We start from the raw sequence: 11,945 nt of genomic DNA on the forward strand, positions 1-11,945 counted from the left end.
GAGGTGGTTCAATTCCTGATTTTACTCTCGTAGTTTTGTTGAGCTAAAGTTGGAGAAATAACGTGATCACATCTTTGCTCAATATTTTTTCAAAAAATCTTTCATTTTCCTCATTGTTTAATAATAACTACTGCAGATGATCGGTTTCAGGATGTACGTGGATTTCACGTTCGTTCCTGTGTTTGATGGCTTTCACTTCAGGATGAATAGCTTCAATCGATAAGGATGTCAATGGGGAATGATAAATCGACCTTAACTTGTTTAATTTTTGAGAATATTTTTTAACTATTAAATTCCTAAAAGTAAAATCATTTGTCTCGTTCTAGATCTGAGTTTCAGCCATATTTGTTTAAATGGGGGTCTCAAGTTTATGGAATTGATGATCTCAACATGCTTACAAAAATATGACGCGTAAAGTTTTACTGCCATGTGATGAATATTTCTCAATAGCAGGTCCTGTTGTGTGGTAAGAGGTAATGACAGGGACCTCAGAATTAGTTCTGTGAATCTTCACGTGCTTCATTCTCTAATGCATTACTCGTCCTTTGAATGCATTTTCTGTTCTCCATAGACCGGGAGTCGTGGCGCCAGTCGACCACGTGGGGGGACATTATGGATGAAGTGGACCCTTTCCCAGGCCAAAGCTACGAGCATCGCTCCCCAAAGGTGGGTATGGGATATATGGGGGTCAAACACCACATTCACTCCACACTAGCACACCATTGCACCAAAACATCACCACACCATCTCTCCACGTCACCTTTCTCATCACACCACCACCAACTCAATAGACCATCATAGAGCCTCATAATGCGTCCATCCCATCACAAGACACTATCTCTCCAGAACATTCCACAATTTCACCTCCATATCACAACACCATCTCCGGACACCATCACTCCATCTCTCCACCATCACGTCCTGCCATATCCCACTCGTGCAAGCACTTCAAGTTGCCATTTATTTTGCCAATGAAGACCGAATTATATCATGCAATCTCATGAATTCCGTCTGTGAGCTGATTGGAAGTTGCCATTCCAGTTGCCTACTTTGGATGCTGCAGTAAAATTTGTGCAAATAATGGGCTTCCAGATCTTTACAATCGAATGTTGTGGACATTTTTTTGCCCGTAATGATTGTTGCCAACAATGGCCATGAACTCTTCGCAGACTATCACAGCCTTAAGTACATTTATGGAACTTGTGAGAATATATGATGTAACATGTATTTTTTATAACATTAGGTGGTGTATATTCACATGTTCTAGCATGTTTGCATGAGTAAATGTTCATGTTTGCATTCGTACATAGATGTGCGAGTATGCATTTTTGTTCGTGTACGTGCCTGGCCATGTTTGCGTGCCTGGGAGTATGAATTTTGTCCTGCGTGTGCATGTCTGAACGGTCCTGTGCTTTTCTTCGCGTGAACAGAGGAGCATTGGGGAGGTAAAGAACTTCAGCGGGGTGAAGCGTCTCCAGGAGAACAAGCACCTTGCGAAGGAGAAACGCACCATGGAAGAGGACCGCCTCATTGAGATGAAGCGCCTTGCCAGGGTGACGCACATCCCAGAGGAGAAATGCCTTCCAGACAATCTCCTCAAGAACCGCCTCATGGAAAAGCGCGTCATTGAGGAGAAGCGCTCCATGGAGAAGCGCTTCATGGAGGAGAAGCGGCTCCATGAGGTGAAGCGTCTCGAGGAGAAGCATGTGGAAAAGCGTCTCTCCAGAGTGAAGTACCTCGCAGAAGTGAAGCGTCTCCAGGAGGAAAAGCACCTCAAGGAGAAGCGCTTTGCGGAGGAGTGCATAATGGAAGAGAAGCGCCCCATTGAGGTGAAGCACCTCGCCAAGCTGAAGCACCTCACAGAGCAGAAGTGCCTTCGAAACAAGATCCTCAATGACGTGAAACGCGTCATAGAAAAGCGCCTCCTTGAGGAAACGCGCTTCATGGAGGAGAAGCGCCTTCGCGAGGTGAAGCATCTCAAGAAGAAGCATCTGGAGGTGGAGAAGCGTCTCACCATTGTTAAGTGTGTCGATGAAGAGAAGCGCCTCATAGAAGCTAAGCGGGTCAAGGAAGACAATCGCCTCTTTGAGGTGAAGCGTCTCATAGAGCTGAAGCATCTCGAGAAGAAGCATCTTGAGGCGCCTTTGCAAGGTGAAGCTTGTCGAGGAGAAACGTCTCATGCAGGAGAAGCGCCTCGTTGAGGTGAAACGTCAAGAGGAGGAGGAGCACTTGATGGAAGAAAAGCACCTCGTGGAGGAGCAGCGCCTCGCCAAGATCGAGCAACACTGGCTCCAGACCGCTACCACCAGCAGCACCACCACCAACGCCGCCTCCGCCGCCTCCGCCGCCTCCGCCGCCTCCGCCGCCTCCGCCGCCTCCGCCGCCTCCGCCGCCTCCGCCGCCTCCGCCGCCTCCGCCGCCTCCGCCGCCTCCGCCGCCTCCGCCGCCTCCGCCGCCTCCGCCGCCTCCGCCGCCTCCGCCGCCTCCGCCGCCTCCGCCGCCTCCGCCGCCTCCGCCGCCTCCGCCGCCTCCGCCGCCTCCGCCGCCTCCGCCGCCTCCGCCGCCTCCGCCGCCTCCGCCACCACTCCTGTGCAGGGCCCGATTGCTCCGAGCTTTGGAGAAGAGAGCTTCCAAGAAGAAAAAACAAACTCTGGAGCCGCTGAGCCACGGTAAACTACTCTTGCATGTGTCGTGTGTGTTTATTTTCATTTATATATTATCATGCTTGCTTACGCAGGATGAGCCTCACTAAGTCTCAAGACTTTTTTTCAGGAGGGTCCTGTCAAGTTTGCTCACAGTTGGTAACAAAGTTGCTGCTGTTTGTGATCCAAATTGAGCGATTTGCATTGATTGTGTGGGTTCAGTTACAGGGAGAAAGCTGCAGAATCCTCCCAGAACAGGGGGCACCACATTCCACACAGATAACGTGGCCCAACGTGGAAATCAAACCCAGGTCCCTTCTGCTGCTGAGGCACAGGTGCTCCAGCCCTGCCGCACTCACAAAATACACAGACACTGCAAACCCCACGTGTACATTGCGCTATACTGTGGACATATTTACTTTCCATAATTGGTTTCTGGGTGAGACCAGATAACGATGCGGCCATATTTCACCATTTAACCCTCCATCCACCGTGATAATTTCGCACTCTCATGCCTGTTTCCAGGCCAGCTGACAAGTTGCCTTGTAATGCACAGAGACAGCTACCACTGGGAGGGGTGTCCAATGCGAGATTGAGTGGCTCATCGCGCTCAATGCACTCTGAGATGCCTTCGACGTCAAGGGGGAGGCGGCTCTGTCGACCTTACATCACTGTCGGATATTTGATAGAAATCGTGGATGGGTTGAAGCAGCCAAAGGGTCGCGCACTCATCGCTCACCACTTGCAGTTCAGATCTTGCTTACCGCCCTGGCTATTACTGCCGCTGCATTAACCACAAAGATACACACCCATTCCATCACAGTGGACGTTCAGGATCTCCACCGATGTCATTTTAAATGCGTAGGCCATTATGTCCAAGGGATCAATTAGAATACACATAAAAAGAAAACTGTCGCAACAAATGATTCGGCTAAATTGACACAGCAATGCCACCCACTACTGTGAAACTACAACAGTCTGTGAGACACAGCTGAACCTATCTCAAGGATAGCCTTGCCAAATGAGAATGACAGCGCCAATACTAAGCACACTCACTGGCCATGCCAATACTAAGCACACTCACTGGCCATGTTGTTACTGCTGTTTATATTAAGCTTGAATGAATCCGCCACACATTCCACCCACGGACGATGGAGAGATGGCGATGTCTGCCGTAGCAGGAAGGTGGAACGATGTCGTGTTTGTCTCTTAACAGATCTGAGCCAAAGCAGCCCTCCTCCTCACTCCTCCAGGCCTTTGAAGCGAAGTCAGAGGTTGTGGTGAAGGAGACGAAGGAAGAGGTGAAGGAGATGGAGGATGAAGTAGAGACGGAGGAAGAGAAGGCAAAGGAGGACGAGATTGTGATGGTGACAATGGAGGAGAGCACGGAGGGAGAGGATAAAGACAATACGGAGATGGAGGACAAGGAGACAACAAAGGATGAACAAATGGTCGTGGTGGAGGAGATGGAGACTACGGACAAAGCGGAAACAATGGTGGTGGAGGAGGAGGAAGAGAAGAGGGTGGAGGAGATGGTGGTGAAGGAGGGTGAGGAGGAGAAGATGCAGGAAGAAACGGTGCGAGTGGAAGAAGAGAATATGGAGAAGACGGAGGTGGCACAGGAAGAGGAGAAGGAGGAGGTATAGGAGATGGCGGTGGAGGATGAAGAAGAGGGGATGGAGGATGAGACAGAGGAGGAGGAGATGGAGGAGGTGCAGGTGGAGATGCACGAAAAGAAGAGGAAGCGAGGGGGCCTCGCTCGCATAGCGAGAGCGTTCACCTCACTCCTCCGCCACATGGTACTTTGTGGAGGCAGGTACACCGCCCAGTAGGGGTGGTGGTCGTGGATCGGTGCCAAACGTGACCGCTATCACCACACTACCCACGGTGCCACTGGGACCACAGCTGGGGAATGAAGCTGAGCAGCAGATGCCAGCACTGCAGCGGAGAATGACTGCTGCCAGGAGACCTCACATCACACACACACACACACATGGGACTATTCCATTAGCATAGCCGGCCCCACACTGGGCCCCTTCCATGCTGGTTTTCATCCAGGCGGTCCTCATGCGATGACCTATTCATGGTTTACAGGACATGTAAGGGGCAGCTGACCCAGAATGAGACAGCTGCAGGGGTCTGGTGCAGACAATGAACAAAACCTGCACGTGCCAAGTCTTAAGGCCACCCGGTTAAGAAATAGGATCAATATATGTATTGCTGCTGTTACTATAAACTTTGTGAAATCAACTCATGAGGACACAACGTAACGTTGCATTGCATGCGAGTGCTGCCTGGGTTGGTTTAATGTGCCTTGGCTCGTGTGTGCGGTGTCCCGGCTGTGTGTGCGGCGGGACAAGGACATAGATAAAAAGAGACGTTTTGGGAAATGGTTCTTCTTCAGAGCACATATTCAGGTGATTCGCCTTCTTCACGACAAATCCACCCCTCATCTGCCCCACTGATCGACTGCTCCAATGCCTCATTGCTCCATTGCTCCTCTGCTCTATTGCCCCACGTCTCCACTGCGCTCTGCTCCACTGTCCTGCTCCACTGCCAATCTGCTCCACTGCCCCTCTGCTCCACCATCTGCCACAGCAGTTGAAACAAGTGTAAAAATGGGTGTGCCACAATCGAGCGGCAAGTTGCATTTGGTGGATTAAAGAGAAAGGAAATGCAGGACTGTGCCACTGCTCCACAATCCCAATTGCTTTGGAAAAATATTCAAATAATGCTGCTGCTGCTCACTAACCAGGTTGCTGCTTATGTCTTTAGCGTGGGGGGTGTTTAGAGGTGGCCCATGGACCTTGCGGTCATAGCACTGAATTGGCACCACGGAGTACCTGGGATTGAATCCAGGCAGTCACCTGTGATCAAAGCAGATTCTCAAGTCTAGTGAGTCAATGGTCTCAGCCCGGTCATCATTCACTGCACAACATAAACCATCACATGGCTGCAATGTGGTTCTCCATGTACTTAGGATAAATTCCAGCTGTAAGAAGTAACAACATTGTTGTGAGCAACGTTGCTCTTAAATAAAGAAGAGGGGGGAAAGTCCTGCCCTTTACAATGTGGACCAGACAGCACTTGAAGGGTACTCAGAAGTAGCTACGTGATATTAGTTTCAGTGTGCCATTCTCGAGCAGAAGGCTTGCTTCATCATCACCACCCATCAACATTGCCAGCCATCTAACACACCCACCCACACACTCACCATGATACTCACACACCTACACACTCACCATGATACTCACACACCCACACACTCACCATGATACTCACACACTCACACACTCACCATGATACACACCCCTACCATCCTACTCTCACACACGTCATGAAAGTCACACACGCACCATTACTCACACACAAGCCTACAAACTCACAACGACAACAGCCGTAATTCGCCACTACATGACGGTGATATCATCACAACAACCCAGGTGCCATGGGTTGACTGCTGTGCCAGGCTAGGTGCAGGAGGAGGTCACGGGACAGAGACAGGTGTCATGGGTTGACTGCTGTGCCAGGCTAGGTGCAGGAGGAGGTCATGGGATAAATACTGATGCTATGGGTTGACTGCTGTGCGACAATCCCACTTGGGCGACAGCCAAGGCCAAATGTCGGAGTGCAGCCAGTAAACTCCTGAACTTGCACCACCTAGAGAGAAGGGGACATGGAGACATGGGAGAGAGAGGAGGGAGACACGGGGAGAGAGAGGAGGGAGACACGGGGAGAGAGAGGAGGGAGACACGGGGAGAGAGAGGAGGGAGACACGGGGAGAGAGAGGAGGGAGACACGGGGAGAGAGAGGAGGGAGACACGGGAGAGAGAGGAGGGAGACACGGGGAGAGAGAGGAGGGAGACATGGGGAGAGAGAGAGGATGGAGACACGGGGAGAGAGAGGAGGGAGACACGGGGAGAGAGAGGAGGGAGACACGGGGAGAGAGAGGAGGGAGACACGGGGAGAGAGAGGAGGGAGACACGGGGAGAGAGAGGAGGGAGACACGGGGAGAGAGAGGAGGGAGACACGGGGAGAGAGAGGAGGGAGACACGGGGAGAGAGGAGGGAGACACGGGGAGAGAGAGGAGGGAGACACGGGGAGAGAGAGGAGGGAGACACGGGGAGAGAGAGGAGGGAGACAAAGCAGGCACCTGTGGGCCAGGCGCCTCCTCTGCCCCCACCACCGCCACTGCTGATGTGTCCACACCGCGCTTGGTTCTCACCTTCTTCTGGCTGAGTCGACGTAGAGGAGGCCCAGCCAGCGAGCCGCTGCTTCAGAAGCTCGCGAGCCACCGACGGTGGCCGCGAGCGGGAATACAAATCAGCCTCTCACCACCCACAATGCACAGCGCCACCTCCACTCGCCCCGGCCTCAGCGGAAGTAGCAGCTGGGGGAGGCGAGGGGGTGAGGGGGGTGAGGGGGGACATGGGGGGTGGCACAGGGGGAGTTATGGGGTTGAGGGGTTATTCATAATAAAGGTTAATACAGGTAGGAACAATGTTCCACACTGCCCACCAGGGATTTATTGTCTGTCTGTCTATCTGTCTGTCGTGCATAAATAAATATATAACATAAACAGCTCTTTGATTGGTGGAGACCTACTGCCGGGTACGGAGAGGGGAGGTGCCTAAGGGAGGAGGTTCAGGGGAGGGGCCTAAGGAGGAGGGGGGTAAGGGGAGGGGCCGATAGTTCAGGGGGCTGGCTACCTGGCTGGCTGCCAGCGTGGTGGGGATGTAGCGCAGTGGGAGAGCGCACACTTTGCATGTGTGAGGCCCTGGGTTCAATCCCCGGCATCTCCATCTCGGAAGCTTTTATTTAAATATTTTTTACAACAAAGTTTGAATTCCAAAATCAATTGGCTGTGTCAATGTCCCTGTAATAGGGGTGCACATGAACTCTCGTAAATATTACCCTATATGAACGATACCTTCGGATGAATTTGTGTTGATTTCAGGAACTTGCTGTTTGTATAACTAGCGGTGCACACAGTGATCAAATGGTTTACTTAAAATTTCGGAGCTGAAAACCAGTGCTTAAAAGTATCCAAAACACTTTTTTATTTCCGAATTAAATATTTCCAATAATAAATAAATTGGGAAAGCATCATAGTATCGATCCACATGTATGCTTGTTATTTCTATTTCTTTCAAAGAAATACATTTTGCTTGGACTCTGTGCAGACTCGAAGTGTACAGGGCCCAGGGCCAACAGGAGAGTGAGTGGGGTGACGAGGGAGAAGAAGAAGCTGATGACGACGTTTCACCCCGTATCGAGGTGGAACTGCGCCCAGGTAGCACCACCATGGGGATGTAGCTCAGTGGTAGAGCGCACGCTTCGCATGTGTGAGGCCCCGGGTTCAATCCCCGGCATCTCCACGAGGTGATATTTTGCCAGTAGACAATTTTACTCGAAGGAATATGCGTGGCCTGCACAAAACGCCTGCTTGTTTTCATTCGTTATGGTTGCTGAGCATAGATCCAGAAGACCAACATGTCATACGGTCAGCAATGAACAGCACGACAATCAAAGTTGTAGTACATAAGAGTTAACATGTTTATGGCATTCATATTATTGTTTTTTTCGGTGAAGTCACGTAGAAGGGAAATAATAAAATAATAAAAATATCAAACAAAATTATCACCACGTTTCGACTGCAACACAAGCAAGCATCATCAAGTGTGAAATCAAAATATTTATAGAAATTAGCAAGATAATTAGAATTGAAACCGTAAGATGGACTTCCAAATTTGAACAGTGCGTGGAGGAAGCCGAGAGAAAAGTGTTGTGACCTGCCGAGTGGTGGTCGAACGAAGTGGGTGAGAAGAAAATCGGTCTGGAGTCATCATCGCTGAAGGATAACTCAACGAGTGGAATTATACAGGTAGGAGCAACAGTTTCACACTGCCCACCAGGGATTATTTGTCTGTCGTGCATCGCCCCTCCCGAACATGTACGTTCAGGGATTGGTTGAAGTGCATCACGTGACCGCGAGCTTTTTGTCGTGCACGAATGTGCTGTCCAACCAAGTTTCTACCTGCCCACTCCGAAGGAACGTGTTTTCAGGATGACAACAATTTTATATTTCGATAGATGCGATGCTTTGTCTGGTGGTTGTATCATCGGTACTGTTAAATGTGTGGTGTTTATGGTAGAAGGTGCCATGTGTTGTGATCTTCTCACAGCTACTTGCGTGTTGAAGTTCATTCTAGACTTCGTCACGTTAAAGTGGTGCCTTGTAGTCATATCGGATTACTTGTTGATGTGGTGTGATGCGCTGTGGTTGTGAGGTGGTCCATTTCCTGATTTTATTCTCTTTTTTAAGTGGTCTTGTTGAGCTAAAGTTGGAGAATGACTGTGATCATAACTTTACTCAATATATATAAAAAAAAATATTTTTCCTCATTGTTTAATGAAAACGACTGCAGATTATAGGTTTCAGGATGTACGTGGATTTCAGGTTCGTTGTTCCTGTGTTTGATGCCTTTGACTTCAGGATGAATAACTTCAATCGATAAGGATGTCAATGGGGAATGATAAATCCACGTTTGCGTGTTTGATTTTGAGAAGATTTTAAACTATTACATTCCTGAAAATGAAATAATTTGTCCCGTTCCTTAACTGTTTGACCAAATGAATATTAATAAAGATTTCGATACGAGTTTTAACGTAAATATCTTTGCAGATTAATAAAAACCTGATTTGTTTTTAAAGATGACTGATCGTACGTTATTGCTACCATATCCTTCCTTTAAAAAACACGGACTAGTAGACATGCACACACGAGTGTGCATCCAAGCACCACTATATATACAGCGAGTGTGCATACACACACGAGTGTGCATATACAGGGGTGTACATACAGACATACAATGCAGTGTACACATACACGCGAGTGTGCATGCATAGCAATATTAACGTTAAGAATTTTTTTGCAGATGAATACAATTTTTATTTCTTAAAGTTATCTGAGCGTTCGTTATCTGTACAATGCTTCCAACAAACACCTGTACACACACGAGTCAAAGACAAGTGTACATACTCAGCAGTGTAAATACATACACACATGATCATTAAAAGTGTATGACAGCAATTGTAATAATTTTCGTGGATTAAATATAACAAATCTACTTGATTGTTCTGACGCGCTCATATCAACACAATTACTTAAATAAATTTATAAAACAAAGTCAGCACGGTATAAACTTGCACCTCAAAGTCCAAATCACAATTTTAATACTGCATTTCCCTGGTAACGCCTTTGAACTGGCAGCAGTTTGCAGCACATTGCAGGGTGCATATTAGCAAATTAACGCGAAATATGCTGTGAGATGAATATATGTATTCAGGCTTAAGCTCAATGGCAAGATTAGCAAAGATCTGTTGCTAGATATGCATTTTTTAATTTCCAAAAATAACAATTGAATTTAAATTTCATGAAATGCAACGTCGAGAACTTAATCTTTCATTAATGCAACATCATTCCAAACGACCCCACCATTTGTGTGCTGGTGTCATCGAATGATACCTGTGATTTACAGCTTTCCACACCTTACGCCACGCTCCCACGCCCCCTTCATTCGTTTTTTGTTTATCAGAAAGAGGCACTCCCTGTTTTTTGCCAATCCCCTGCCACGAGTAAAGTTTTGGAAAAACAACCCCCTTCCTTCATTGACGGTGTTGAACGGTAACGCTGTGGTGGATGTGAGCAATGTCCCGGAGGGAAGGCTCGTAGCCACCACAGTGGCCCACGAGGTCTTTGGACGGGTGCGAGGGGCTGGTAATCCCTCAATAGTCAATGGAATAACCATAAAACACGTCCAAAATATTAAACACGTGCAAAATATTGAACATTAACAAAATATTGAACACATTCACACTGGTGTATATACACACCGAAGGTAGTATGTTACAGACTATAAGGTGACGATTGTTTTTTTTGCGTTACTTTATTATAAACCACGCTTATAAGCTAAACCATTCGGATGATTGTTCAAAGTTTTTGACGTAAATTATAACATAACAACCTCGTTTTCAAGAAACACCCTGCTCAACACGAGTGTCCTGAAATGTATATATAAAACAAAGTAAGTACAGTATAAATTTGCACCTCTTAGTCCAAATTAAACTGGACAACATCATTTTGATTCTTCAGACTGTATGTCGTTGTTTAATCCTTTAAACTTGCAGCAGTTTAGAGGACATTGTCGGGTGAATATTAGCAAATTCACAGAAAGCACGGACTTATGCATGGAGATATACATCTTTATTCAAACGTAAGCGTACAATTATGCAGTGGGATGTACATACATATTAAGATGTAATTACAATGGCTAGATTAGATAAGCTATGTTGATTGCTATACGGATTGTAAATGTAAAAAAAAATACAATTGAACGCAAAATCCATGATAGGCCATGTCGTGAACAAAGGATTTCTGCTTTCTAACAGAACTTGCCCCAAAAGTCTCATGAAGGCTATATGGGTTAAATTTCCATTTAAAGCTTTCGTGACTGCCGGGATTCATCTTCTTGGTTCTTTCGGTAAAGTCACGTAGATTGGAAATAATAAAATAATAAAAATAAAACATAATAAAATAATTATCACGACGTTTCGGCCACAACGCAAGCAGCCGTCCTCAGGTGAAGAACAGGTCTGTCAGAAAGACAGCGTATCGGTTTTTTTGGTCTTTGTGTGTGTATCGACATGCTTCTGGGTGAGTGTCTGTGTGAGAGACACTGATCTATCAGAGCTGACATCCTGTATGCTCCCCCCAGATTTGACGATCTCACGTGGTTCGTAATGACTTTGTCGGACACTTGGACAATTCCATGCAATGTGTGTGTTTTATATTTGTATGGGGATAGTAACGATAGTGGATGTACATTCACTCTGAATCTTTACTTTGTCGTTAAAAAGGACGGGGTACACAATGTTATTAAACTTCACATCTACCCTACCTCAATGCCGAAAAGCCACTGCAGTGGTAATAAAACTGAAACGTATTTGATTCATAAACCCGCATGTTCGAATTTTCACCAAATTTTAACCCGTGTTGGGATGTCCCCATCCTGCCATGGAACCAATTATTCATTCGTGTCTCTAGCAGACCATTGCAAGCCTAGTGTTGGAAAATGGCCCACTGAAGCTGATATCATAGAGCTAATTCTGAGTACACTTCAAATGCCCTCTGGTCCCCATAGTAAAAAGCAGGACCCTCCCACCTGTTCTTTATGTAGGAGTAACGTTTGTCGAAACAATGGTCTTCTTATACATAGAATTTATCCAAATTAAGTGCAGAAC

The 11,945-nt window shown here is 47.3% G+C and overlaps 2 non-coding genes across 2 annotated transcripts; both read left to right on the plus strand.

The window, feature by feature from the left end:
• The first annotated feature begins 7,372 nt into the window (after nucleotides 1-7,372).
• On the plus strand, nucleotides 7,373-7,444 carry TRNAA-UGC (transfer RNA alanine (anticodon UGC)). The gene has a single exon. It is a non-coding gene; the product is annotated as a tRNA-Ala (tRNA).
• A 504-nt stretch (nucleotides 7,445-7,948) lies between these two features.
• TRNAA-CGC (transfer RNA alanine (anticodon CGC)) lies at nucleotides 7,949-8,020 on the plus strand. Its single transcript has one exon. It is a non-coding gene; the product is annotated as a tRNA-Ala (tRNA).
• Nucleotides 8,021-11,945: the final 3,925 nt, after the last annotated feature.

Source organism: Lampetra planeri, chromosome 82, assembly GCF_965212315.1.
Source record: "Lampetra planeri chromosome 82, kcLamPlan1.2.h2, whole genome shotgun sequence".
Lineage (NCBI taxonomy): Eukaryota > Metazoa > Chordata > Hyperoartia > Petromyzontiformes > Petromyzontidae > Lampetra > Lampetra planeri.